Source organism: Coloeus monedula (genome assembly GCF_965178545.1).
Source record: "Coloeus monedula genome assembly, contig: HAP1_SCAFFOLD_68, whole genome shotgun sequence".
Lineage (NCBI taxonomy): Eukaryota > Metazoa > Chordata > Aves > Passeriformes > Corvidae > Coloeus > Coloeus monedula.
Window position 1 is genome coordinate 1,362,120 of NW_028120823.1, and position 13,454 is coordinate 1,375,573.

A 13,454-nucleotide genomic window follows, 5' to 3' on the forward strand; every position below is an offset into this window, starting at 1 on the left:
TCTGACCAAGTCACCGCTGTCACAGTAAGCATGGCTTGCTCTGGGGAATGGCCACATTCCCACACGGGAATGATAGATGTTTGTGGATGTCACTGGTGACAATGTCCAAATCTGGGCTAGGGCATGCCCCCCAGCCAAGAAACTAGGGTGCACACTTTTGTAATATAAATGCATTCACTGAGAACACAGACTACACTTACTAAAATGTCCATGAAAAGCAGCCAAGTAAATCAAATCAATAGGGTTAAATTTGCAATTAGGATTCTCTCTTTCGGCAGGAAAATTTTAGGATAGCCACAAATTGAGAAAAATTTGCTTTTTTTTCTTCTTTTTCTCAGAAGGCAATCAACCTTCTGGTCTGGCTATTCTTTACTTCTCCCTATGAAGTAAAATCTAAAAAGACACACACACGATATTTATGGAAGGACCTCCCAATGAATTAGGAAAAATTATTACTCAGAAGATCAAACAGAAACAAGACTGTCTACACTGTATGAATTAAACATACATGAATTAGGACACTGAGCCTTCCATTCTTTAGTAACAGAACTGATGCTGTCCTGAAAATGACATTAATGAATTAGACTGGTATATGAAAACCTTCTGCATCTGCTCTAGAGGTTGGAATGAGGATGTTAAATGAGGCAGCAGACAACAAGGACGTGCTGCTTAGGGAAGCTGAATATCACTTCTGTGCTTGTGGAGTTCTGCAGTTTGGATGAAGGTCACAGGTTATCTCCAGCTACATGAAAATGAGTGATAAATACACACTGTTGGTCTTAGACTGAAAGCAGTACTGGGCAAAGAGAGTCAAAATATGGAATATTACTCAAAATCATCCCCTGGTTTTCTAAAGATCATAATCTTCTATTAGAAGACAGTTTGTTACCTTCTCCTAATATTAAAGCTGCAATAGTAAAAGCACCTCAATCTTGTAGAAGTATCTAAGATACACAGAATAAGTAAGGTATATGCAGTGAGAGCACCCTAAAAACATCACAAGAGGAGTGACAATTTCTGGGATAGTAATGACATGAACGAGTATCTAAACGTTAAGTCTGAGTGAATAAGAGAATTTTTCAACTAATGGATCAGGGAAAATGTGAAAGGATGAGATATGTGATTAAAGATCATAGTGTATTCGGTTAACACAGGTGGAAAATATATGACTTTGATGCTGTACTACAACATATTTTAATTGATTTGTGTGTAGTTTTAGTTTTATACATGCACAATTTTTTAGAACACATCTTTAGACTGGGACAAACAATAAAGGAAATCCATTGTATGACTTTACATTGATCCCAACATCACTCACTGGAATATCTTAACATTTCCTGCACAGATTCCCATTCGTTAAGATGACAACCTTGAGAAGAAGGAAACCTATAACTGCCATTCAGAGAAGGTCTAAAATTTCAATTGCTGTTTGAACACAAAGGAGCTTTGACATGCTGTGGTTTATTGAAGCACTCCTGCAGTTATAGACACATCTTTAACCACCCTACCCTCTCCCTCTTCCTCCATCCACCACTGATTGATGCAACTGGAAGATTCAGTAACTGCAGAGCAAAGTCCCGCTTACTTCCAGCTCTCCTGCCCCAGCAAATGCTCAGCTCTTCTGGGAAGATGGAGCTATGCCATAAGCACATTGCACCTGAAAGGAGATGAAACCTTCCCTTCAAAGACACATGTGACCAGGTTTTTGGAACTGCCTGATGTGGCCAGTTCTCATCTGTTTTCCATAAAGAAGGAAAAGAGCCCTGTATTCTCCTCTTCATGATAGTTCAAGTATGAATTCCAAAGAACAGAGATGCCAGGACTTGTCAGTGACATGACTAACAATTTTATGAGAACTGGCAAAACAGTTCATTTCTCCTACATCTTATTCTCAGAAACCTTGGAATTGTTTTGTCTGAAAGATTTGGGGGGAGGAAGGTGGACTTAATTCTCACAACTATATTAAATATTCAGTACATCTGATATTCTGTTGTCAACACGCAAAATATAGTTTAATTATGATAAGCCATACTGGAATCATTTACAATACATAAATGTGAAAAAACAGCATTAAATTATTTCTTGTTCCATGTGGAAAAATATAGACCTTCCAACCCCCCAAGAAAGTAAGACAAGGCACAATAAATTCTGGTAATTCTCTTTCTTCTGACTTTTCAGTTCCATCACAGCTCTCAAAACTAAGATTTATGTGCTGTTTTGCATCTGTATCTGTTGTTGATTTCCCCCCCCTACAGGGATATAGGTGAATAAGTTTGGACAGGAAACGGTATCCCTCAAGCCAAACTGAAAGGTTTATAAAGTTGCTAATAAAAGTTTGGGTCAGGGCCTAAATATCAATCATCTGCTCACTGTCTTTTTAAACAAGCTCAGGCATTTTCCCAACTGTTCCCAGCAGGTCTCTGCCACTATTTTAAACTAAGATTTCAGCCATTTTTTTTCCCCTGTGTTGACCTCACTAATTTTTCTTTCTCCCCCTCTTTACCTGCCAAAGGCATCCATCAGGATTTTGCCAAAGGCTATCTGCTTTTGAAGTTGAGAGGAATTCACTAATCGTGAGTGTCAAATCCACAGTAAATGCCATGGCCATATGGTATATGCTGCTTTTGGGAATTAGCTCAAAAGGCCTAGCTGTGAGAAGGCTGGCTGTATGTCAGGAGGGTTTTACTGCTAACTTTCATAACTCATGTCAGCTCTTTCAGTTTCTGTATGCATTGGCTTCAGGGAGTGCAACTGTTCCCTGAATTTATAAAAATGTTGTCAAGATCCCTTGATCTTGCTTCCTCTGTCTCTCTTGCACAAACACATCCAAACACATTTATATACACAGTGGAATAGCATGCACAGTGGCATGCAAATCTAGCAAAAGAGAAGCTTGTAAATAAATAGCATGTCATTCTGCTTACTCAATACATTTCTCTGGGTGTTAAACTCATGATAAACATATCATAAGCCCCGATGAAGGCTCTACAGCCTGTCCCATCACACCATCCTGAGTGTAACTCTGCAATGCATAGGAAGACATAAGTTTGAAAAACAGAGCAGAAATAGCTCCCCTAAGGGCAAGGTGCTGACATAGCTGAAACATAACTAACTGGAGAGCATTTGTTTTCACTAAAGAAGGAAGTGTCAGTGACACATCTCTGTGCCTGTGGAGGTGTACTGTACATTCAAAGCAAAAAGAAATCCACCTTCTTTAAAAAATTGGCCATTAATACATAAATATGTCTGTGTTGAAATCCCTCAGACGGTACCATTCTTAACAAGAACTACACACAAGACTAAGAAATTCTGCAGAGAAACACGCTTTTGTGATCCAAAGAGGCAAGGAGAAAGAAAACCACATATGAAGAGTTTAACATACCCACTTAGTGATAGAAAAAGAATTATTACAAAAATAAATGTCAGTCCCCTTGAAACACTTGAGTCAGCGCTCTCAACTTTCTCTGATGCCGTAGGAAGGTGTGAATGTCCTCCATGTGTCACATCATCCGCACCAGCCACACAGGAATGTCTCCAATGCACCTCAGAGCCTTTCAAGGACCACTCCCCTCTAATTTATGTAGAGTCTGTTAACATCCTCTTGGAGCAAACAGAAATAATACTTTTAAAAGACATTTCTACTTCAGAAACATGTGCCCCGACACAACAAAAAACCCAGATTTTAATACTGCCCCGAGGCAGAATTCATCCATCTTTAAGGCTTCTATTATGTATTTCCTGGTTAGTAATACAAAAAGAACTGCTGGCAGTATCACATCGAAACCAAAGTGCCAGAATCAGAAAAACTACTGAAAAGTTTACCTTTATAGGAAAGCTTCAGTCTTGGGATATTTTGTTTTGACGTTCCAGTGACTGGAAGGAACAGCATCGCTAAAGACAGCAGGCTGCAGGCATGTGGCACTTGCAAAGCTCTCATTCTGCTCTCCTCTTCTGTATCTTCTTTTGTACTATGGTGAAATATCTCCCCACTTTTCAAACAATCCAAGTTTTATCTGGAAGAAAAAAAGAAAACATCTGTAGATCTGCTTTACTGCATAAGCAACAATTCTGTAAGCAAGCCAGACCTATTTCTAAAGAGCACCTCAGTTAATTTCTTTGCTACGAAAGTATTTTTCCTCTAGTACAAGTAAATATGTTTTGTTTCTTTAATACTAAATTTACACATTTTGACATTGGAAAAATATGTAAACTTTTCAGACACCAATGTCTAGCCTAGCTAACGTTTAAGCACAAATTAAATTAATGCAGTATCCATAAAAAGAACATTTGACATTCAAAAGTGACCATGCAACTTGATAGTTAATACCAGTCCATTGGATATCTTACATGTTTTATAACTCTTTTTGTCTCAGTACAACAGCTATTGTGTGTTTATGCTATGACTAGAATGAACTGTAATGTCTCAGATGCCATGGGGGTACAAGCTGAGTTAACAGTGAGTACTTACCCATCAAAAACTAAACTAAGAAAACTGGAAAGAGCAAGCAGTTGTGTTTAGTTTTAATAGAGAAAAAAGTCAAAGCGGATGATGGATTTAAAAGTGCTTTCAGTATGATATTTCCAGCAGAACAACTGCCTCAACTCATCCACCAAAATGTCCTATAAACTTTAATGAGTGTTTCAGGCTGGGGTCAATAGGCTGATACGGGATTTTGTTAGCACAGTGTGCAACTAAGCCAGCTTTGCAACACTTTTCACTTAGTAAGAATCATTCATATTCCATAAATCTTGAAGTGTTTTACAACTGAAAGCAATTATCACTGCCCTTATTTTCCCTATGCAAAAACGGAACCATAAAGCTGCAATGAACCTATTTCCTCAAGGTCACAGTAGTTGCAAGCACAGTAGTTGAAAAGAAAACAGCAACAGCAGTCCTGCTGTCCTTTGTACCCAGCTATCAAGGATCCCTTTTGCCCAATAACTCGACTTTTGCACACGAAATTATTTGAAATGGCATCTTGAGTTCTGAAGGCAAAACTTCATGGTTAATAAATCACAGAGATCAGAGTATGAAAATATTTGTGAGACCAGATCCTTCCCCCTGCAAGTGCCTGATGCTAGAGGTCAAGGGAGATGGCTGGTGAAATGACAAATGTCAGTGTTTGAGTAATGCTGTAAAACCAAGGAGTAAGGAAATGTTATGGTTAGTCAAGAGATTAATGGCTCATGATGTGCCATGAAAATTCTTTTCTGAAAGGTACTAGAGCTGCCTGATTAAAAGAGCAATCCTAGTGCCCACATCAGCCAGCACTTGCACAGACACCAAAGGAGAGGTTCCTTGCAAGTCCATGAGAGATGCAGCACAGCTTGTGGCCCCTGAGCCTTTCCACCGGTCTGTTATTTGAACTCCTGCAGCACTGGGTCTTGCAATTCTGTGAGCTACAGCAGCACCCAGAACCAATTCGGCACCTCCTGATACAGGCAGTTCATCCTTCCTGGCATGAAAGGATGGAAACAGAATCCCTTCCGTTCTCTCTGACACAGGAAATCTTTCTCAGATGAAACTTGGGCTTTCTGAGCCTCCAGACTTTCGCTCAATAGCAAAAGACAAGGAAGTGTGCAAGAAGAGCATGATGGTGAAAAAGAGGGAAACAATTCGTAAAATCCCCAAAGCATAATTCCTATTGCAGAACACTAAGCTTCTTCCTTCTCAGTCCCCTCTTCAACACTCATATTCAGTGTCTGAATGCACTACTCTTGGCCAAGTGTGAGTACATGTTCACGAAATGACATGGAGAGAAAACAGACAAACATGAAATGCCTGTTTCATCTTTCTCTTCCCTTTATTACAGTATCAGATCCTAAAGGAACACCCTTACTTCTTCTGTGCCAACACATCTATCTGAGGGTGGACCACGAAGGACTAAAGTGGATTAGACTATCCCAGGGTTAAATCGCCTTGAAGAAATTTATTTAGAGGTGAAAAAGGGGAAAAGAAGGAGAGGGGACGAGGGGGAAGAATATATGAAGATGAGACACCAGCCCTGTTCATCTTCAGCAGGATGATAGTGACAAACCATACTTCAAAAAGAAGCAATTAAGAGGGAGCCAGTCTCACTGCAAGTATGTTGAGAAGTCACGGCCTGAAGGTCTGGGCCTCAGCCAACAGGGAACTCACCAAAGGATATGGGGCTCATTTTCTTGAGGCAAATTACTGTGAAGAATCAGGACTAAATTTGACTAAAAAAACAGTTGCATCAATGCACTGTCATTTGCTGAATTGATTGAGAATCAGCACCAAACTCGGCCCTTCGGCCATAGCTCACAACCTCACTTTTTCATGTAGGCTTTTTTTGCTAATGGGAACCTTCCTTTTTTCTTGGTTGGGTTTTTTTTCCCCTTTCCCCTTTTATTTGAATAATGTCTGTGAAAAACCATTTGCTTTCACGAGGCGGTTAGTTTACACTGGAGGCAGCAGCTCTGTGAGCTCGAGCCAACCCTGTCCTGTCTTTAGATTCATTGCAATCTGGCCACATTGTCACATATATTTTTAGTTTATGATGATCCTCTAATACAATTCCAGCTTCCACACAGAGTCCTTCCAACAGTCTAGCTCAGGTTAATGAACTTCAGGCCACTTCTCTTCTGCAGGAATTTCGAGGCCCAGGGGGTGGCTGTGCCCAAGAGATTTGCCAAAATCCGCTACGATTTCACCGCGCGAAACGCCAGTGAGCTCTCGGTGCTGAAGGATGAAATCCTGGAGGTACGTGACCGCTCCTGGAAAAGGTGTGTCCCCCAGGGGCAGGACAGAGCTCGGGATAGCAACAAGCACCAACTCCATTTTCCCTGGTGGTATCTCAGCAGTGACACAAAGCTTTGCTCAAACCCAAAGCTGGAGCAGGCTGCCTGTGCTGTGTTGTGTCATTTCCTCAGCTCAAAGACATCGGTCCCATTTTAACCACAGTGAGGAGGGAGGACAACAACTCGCTCTAGAGCCCTGCTCATCCCCCGCTGGGTCGGTTCCTTATCACCACTTCCTCCTCCACGAGGATTTGTTTTCTCTGAAAAGCACCTTTCTCATAACCTTTCTCTTACTGCAGCACTGTTGGCAGCTGGACAAGGTGGGACGTGACTTGGGCTGACACTGATCTGTGACCTGAGGAAAAGGTTTCTCTGCAAAATGTGGCTTTTTATTTATTTAATTATTTATTTTAATGCAAAAAGACATCAGAAACTCAGTCATTAGGAAAAAAAGGTCTGGAGAAACAGGGACATTATGTAGGAACTATGAGTTCTTCAGCACGCAGAGGTGCTCTCCTGTTCATCCTTACGATACATTCTGATGCTTTCCAGGAAAAGTTTCAGTCCTGGATTGCATCTGAGAGCAACAGATCTGATTAGAGCTCCTGGCCTCAGTGATGTCCTTCTGGCAACTTCACCTTTTGGATGGTTCGGCCCCGCTATATCCTGGTTGTTTATGCCTGAAATCCCATTTTCCCACAGCAGATTTATTTTTGTCCCTCTCTCAGGTGTTGGAAGATAATAAGCAGTGGTGGAAGTTGCTCAACCGGAGTGGGCAGGCCGGTTATGTTCCGTACAATATCCTGGATGTGGTGAAACTGGAAGAGCTCAAACAGGTCTGTAGTTAGGTAATACCTGACTGGTATCAGCTGCAGGGCACAATCTGCCTCTGGGAATAATGTTGGCATTAGACTTCCCTGATTTCTTAGGATACTATGCACCAATCAGGACAGACCTTCAGAAGCAGACAAAGCCAGGAGATTCCTGAGTCTCCTATGATAAAATTCACATTTTGCTACGATCGTCTTCCCAAATAAGGCCTATCCTTCCTATTTGTGCACCAGCCTCCTGCTTTCCATATTTTTCCACATCAAGATTTTTCTTGGGGGTTAAATTAAAGATGGACACTTCCCTCAGCCAGTTCAGTTCAGCACCAGGAACACGTTACTGGAGTGGAGGCAGATGGAAACACCATCTAAGTGAGAATTAACTGAATACTGCAACTTGCACTGCAGAAATGTGGAGCTGGAGTGTTCTAAACACCCTAGGGAAGCATGGAATTGCTTCCCCATTTTGGTATTGCAGCGTTTGGGCAAAGCCTAAGGCGGCCCAGCAGGCTTCTGGATAAATCCCTGCTAGTTTAATCAAAACGTCAAAAAACTTTCCAGTCCGCTCCAGGCCCTTGGCAGTGGTCCCGCTTCACATCCCAGCTACGGAGCAGTGAGGCTCTGCCTTCCAATGAGATCGAACATGTTTGGCACAACTAGGAATTCCCTTGCGCAAACTTCAGACTTTGCTTTGGGTTCTTCATTCCCAGAAATTAACTTCTTCCATGCAGCTCCACCTGAGGTCTCCCCAGCCCCACATCAGCACAAGGAGAACACGGCAGTTTGTCCCTCCGTGGGTGTGAGGCAGAAAGCTTAAGAAAATTAAAAACGACCAAAAAAAATTCTTACTTTTCTTTCCCTTTCTAACCAGTCTAACCAGAGGTACAAAGGAGACCTGAGCCCCAGGGGCCATGGCCCATCCAGCCCAACCCACAAGCTGCCTGCCAGCTACGCCGGGGATAAGTGGGGCACTGAGATGTTGTCGCGCCACTCTGCACAGGACGCCAAAGAACGCACGTGTGTGTCCCACTCTGGGCTCCCCTGGGTTTGGGCGCTCGGGGGACCAGACCTGCCCAAGGGGCTCCCCTGCACCTTTTACTGATCACAGCAATGGAGCAGCACTGTGTCTGGAGGCCATTCCAGGCAGGACAAGAGCCAAGAGAGCAGCCCTGGGGCTTGTGACACCGCCGGGGCTCTCGGGCGGCCCGGGCCGAGCAGGGCAATAAGTGATCACCCCATGCCTCCTTCCTCCAGTTCTAACTTCCTCCTCCTCCTCCCAAGGAGAGAGTTTCCTTTCTCTTCCAAAATGTTTAAGTGTGTCTAAGGAACAGCTCAGGCCAATCCCTTTCTCTCACTTCCTTTTGCTCATCTCCCGGCACACACACAGTGCCCGCCTGGCCGCTTCCTTCATGTGGTTCCACAGAATTCCCGGCCAAACAGGAGATCCGCATCACTCCCTCACCCTGCACGTGCTGTGGGGCTCACAGAGCAGGAGAGAGATCAGGGGCCCTGCTCACCTCACCCCTTATCCCACCCTGTCCACTCCTGGAAGCAGGAGCCCTTCTGGGACGACAGGAAGCCCCACAATACAAGGACACAAATCTGTTCGTATCACTGAGTTATTCTCCACAGTCTTCAGGAGTTTCATGGGGAAAGCGATACTGGATGAAGAGTCACTGGAGTTTTCACAGAAGCACAGGATGCCCTGGGCTGGAAGGGACCTTCAAGCTCATCCCATCATGAGTGTGTTGCTCATTCCCAGTTTATGCTTCCTGCCGCTTCTGTTCTGTTGCGGAGCAAAACCTGGAGCTCTGCGATCAGCAAATTAGTGACTAGAAGCAGCAGAGAGGACTGAAAAGGTCTCAATTCCAAACCTCCAATTGTAGATTCTCACAGAACTGTGCTTCCACATCAGGCAACAGCCAAGGGGTGATGGGAGCAAAATAAATGGCAACACAGGGGCACAGGAAAATGGGAATCACTTTTCTGGGCTGAATTTAAATAAGAATGTTGAGCCACATCCCCATCTGCCTTACAGTTTCCCCACAAACATTTAATGGCATTTTTGACTGAAGACTTGCTTTCATTCCCTACTTGTTTCTACAGAACTTATTCACCAAACGGATGAGCTGAACGACGAGCTGCTAAAGAAGATCACAAACAATAAAATTCAGCCTCCCCACAGGAATTTCAAAGTGGAAAAGCCTCAGCAAGTTTTCGTGCCCCTCACCTTTGAATCCAGCACTGAAGAAGTCAAAGCCTGGCTGGAGGCCAAGTCATTCAGCAAAGAGTAAGATTTGCCCTATTGCCACGTGCAATGCTCGTCCTTCCCTGGAGAAGGAGCGGGGGAGGCCACCGGCACCATCTCACCTGGGACAAGCCACTTGGATTTACTTACAGAGCCTGTGTTGCAAATTAGATTTCAACCCTGTTCAATCCAGGCTCTATAACCAGAATGTTCAGAGCCCAAAGTCACTCCCTTTCTCTGGTATAAATATTTTCTTGGAGATAAACAGTTAACTAACTAAATCCAAGGCCTGAAATGCTACTGGAATTGCAGCTGCCACCTTGGAACAGCCCCAGGGCCCCGTGATATGGTCCCACTGCAGCTCCTGGCCTCCCATCTCCAACTCCTCACCTCTGGCACGAGGCCACGTGCAGCACAATCGTCACCTCCCTACTTTGTGTCTCCCCAGGACCGTGGAACACCTGGGCATCCTCACCGGAGCTCAGCTCTTCTCCCTCAACAGAGAGGAGCTGAAGAAGGTGTGCGGTGATGAGGGAAACAGAGTCTACAGCAAGATCACAGTGGAGAAAAACCAGCTGGAGGTAAGCATTTTTCTGGATAATTCCTGCTGGAATGGGGGCTGTACCAGCAGCGTCAGATAGCTCATTAAACAGGCATTTTAAAAAATACAATTGTGGGGGAAAAAAATGCAACCAAACCTACACCAGCAATAAAACACACGTAAAAATTCCGAAGTGTCTTTTGAGCAAATCTGTAAGATCCCCCTGTTTCCACTAATTAATCTGCTTTTTACTGATATCACTTATCTCTTTGAAACTAGCTCTACTTTTACAGCATTAATTAAATACTGTCACTTAACTGCAGCTTGAAGTTCAAATCCAAACTGCCTGTTTTGTTTCCATTCCAGAAAAGCAGAGGGGAGTCGGAGCTCCAAGAAATCACGAAGCGCCGCCAGGAAAGGATTGATTCTGCAAATTAAAGTCTCTCTGCTTTATTTCAGCTCTTAGCCCTAAGTAGTGCAGAAAAAAAGGGAATGAAAGCAATGATTCCTGGCCCAGGCCAGATGCAGCAGAGCTCCCCTTGGGGTCCAGCTGCCATCAGAGTGACAATTCCTTGAACACTGTTGGGAAGGGTTGACAATAAGACCATGTCCCACTGGGAAAGGTGTTTTAATTTTGCATGAAGTATTTTTTTTATAACTATATATTTTATACTGAAATTTTCCGTGCATGCGATCAGAGCAGGATTCACACGGGGCTGGATGTACAAGGGCTGGCTTCAAGCAAAAAAAGACCCCCAAAGCTTTTCTCCGAGGGCTGTCCCCTGCTCCCCACTCTCCCCTGGCAGAGCAGGCGTGGCACACAGCACAAGAGAGGCCAGCCTCAAGGCTTGGAGCCTGGACCAGAGGAATAAGGCTTTAGAACCCTGCAATGGTTTGGGTTTAAGGAAAGGACATTAAAGCTCATCCCATTCCACCCCCCTGCCATGGGCAGGAATGCCTGTCACAAGCCCAAGTTGTTCCAAATCTTGTCCAACCTGGCCTCGGACACTTCCAGGAATGGTGAGTCATGACCTCTCTGGGCAACCTAACCCTTTCTATTTCCATTTCCATTTCCTCCTCAGTGCAGGTGTCCCCTGCAGCCCACGAGCACAGGGCCGGTGACAACTGCCTGTCCTTGTCCTGTCCCCCTGTGCCCCCTCGTTGGACAAGGCTAGAATGGCAACACACATTCCCAAAGTCTGGCTGCTTCCTTAAATCCATGGACCAGCTAGTGCTATCTCTGAACAGCTGAAATGAGCTTTCAGTGCCTAGAAATGAGCAGGAGTGACAAACAAAGGGATTTGAATCTGGAAATAGGTGAGTTCCACCCGCCCACCGCTGCTGATGCAGAGGCTGGGGCTGGGGGCAGCTGTGCAGCCCTTCCCTGGGGCACGGATCCTGCACTGGAATGTTGTGGTGGTGTTGCCAAACCGGGCCTCAAACCAGGAGAAGATAAGCCCTGACCGTTTGCTCCCGACCCAGGCACACCCACAGCCCTTCCCAGGGTGTTGGTCACTTGTCCCCATCTTCACATTTTCACTGCAAAAAGTCAGCTGAAATGATTCCCAAATAGCTGAAACCCCAAAGCACACTGGGAAAGGCAGGTTTAACGCAAATTAAATGGCCACAAGAAAAAAACCCCTCTAATTTAGCACAGGGTGTTGCTCTTTACTTCCCGTTTTCCTTCATAAAGTTATGTGCATTTGTATATAGCAATCTGTAAATAGGGGTGAGGAAAATCCCTCTCCCTAGAAGCAGAATTAAGTGATTATGCTTCCAAAATTTACTCACCGTTTCAAAACTCAAGCAAGCAGCGTAGTTCCTGTCCACAGCAAGTTTGGCACATTGCATTTCTAGCTCTGTTTGACTGACAGACCAATCTGATTGCAAAGCAGTGAAGCACACAGAGCTCCAGAGCTGCCCACAGCCCAGGGACAGCTGGGTTTTCTCTCTCAGCACATGCTGAGTCTTTGTCCAAATTTGTGCCTGTCATTGCACATTTAATGGAAAAAGCTTTAAAACAGCATCTGGGGAGCTCATGTCTAAAACTGAGAACACCAGTGCACCTTAGTTTTGGCTTCATTCTTAAGCGTCTCCAATGGATAATCTGTTTTCTTCATTTGAAACAGGACACTGCTCTCACCAGCAGAATTAGGGTGCAGGCAGGGGAGGATCCTGGGTTTAGTCACAGCCCTGCTAGGATCTGAGAAGGGCACTCACCTTGTCAGGAAGGGATGAAGAGGACAATCCTCCTGAGAAGCCCTGGCTCCGGATTAGGGTGGAGATGGGAGGCAGGATGGCAAGCACGGGAGGCGAAAAAGTTTCTAAAATGAAAATAAAAACAAATGTTGAGCTAGGAAACACACCATCTTCTAGTCCTGGGGTGTAGAGGAAAGCAAATCACAGGGAATTACGGTTATCTGGGATTTTAACAGGAGTGTACATGACAGCTCTGTAAAGCCGGGAGCCACAGGAGCACTTCCTAAAACAAATAGCTCAGTAGACCTTATTGCAGAGGCCACTTTTACAAATTTCCACGCGACTGAGCTGTGCATCTGTTCTGTTTGTACTGCCTGCAGACACTGCTATAAAGTACTGTACATTGATGTAACTGAGCAAAGGAGACAATGATATAACCATGCACTGTACAAGATTTATTAAAATAGTTAAGTTATAACTCCATCTCCGTCTCTTTCACTGGGTTTTCATAATGGTTTGTCACTGAGAGTCTCAGAAACTCAGCAGAATGTCTGAAACCACACATTTCCTTTTGGGTTTGGGGACTGACATTCAACAGGAAGGATGTTACGGCCTGGATAGCTGTGTCTTAAGAATAGGGGCAAAGCATGAGAAGGCTGCACAAAAGCACATTCTTGCCTCTCTGGAAGGGGAACGACTGTGGCAGCTGTCCCAAGTGGAACCATACAGAAAGAGGGAACAGCATAACCCCATGACTAGGAGCCTGTTACACGGATTCTCCAACATTTCCAGCCAAGAGCCATCCTGTTTCCAGAAGCAAAAGTTTGTCTTCTCTTTTCCTTAACAATTAAATAACCCAGCTGAAATAACTGGTAAT

General features: G+C 44.3%; 1 pseudogene across 1 annotated transcript; it reads left to right on the top strand.

Moving 5' to 3' along the window:
* Positions 1 to 6,583: 6,583 nt before the first annotated feature.
* Positions 6,584 to 10,816, top strand: LOC309585558 (epidermal growth factor receptor kinase substrate 8-like protein 2; annotated as a pseudogene). Its single transcript has 6 exons — positions 6,584 to 6,724; positions 7,491 to 7,598; positions 8,461 to 8,608; positions 9,696 to 9,879; positions 10,286 to 10,418; positions 10,745 to 10,816. The product of its transcript is annotated as an epidermal growth factor receptor kinase substrate 8-like protein 2 (transcript).
* The last annotated feature ends 2,638 nt before the right edge of the window (positions 10,817 to 13,454 follow it).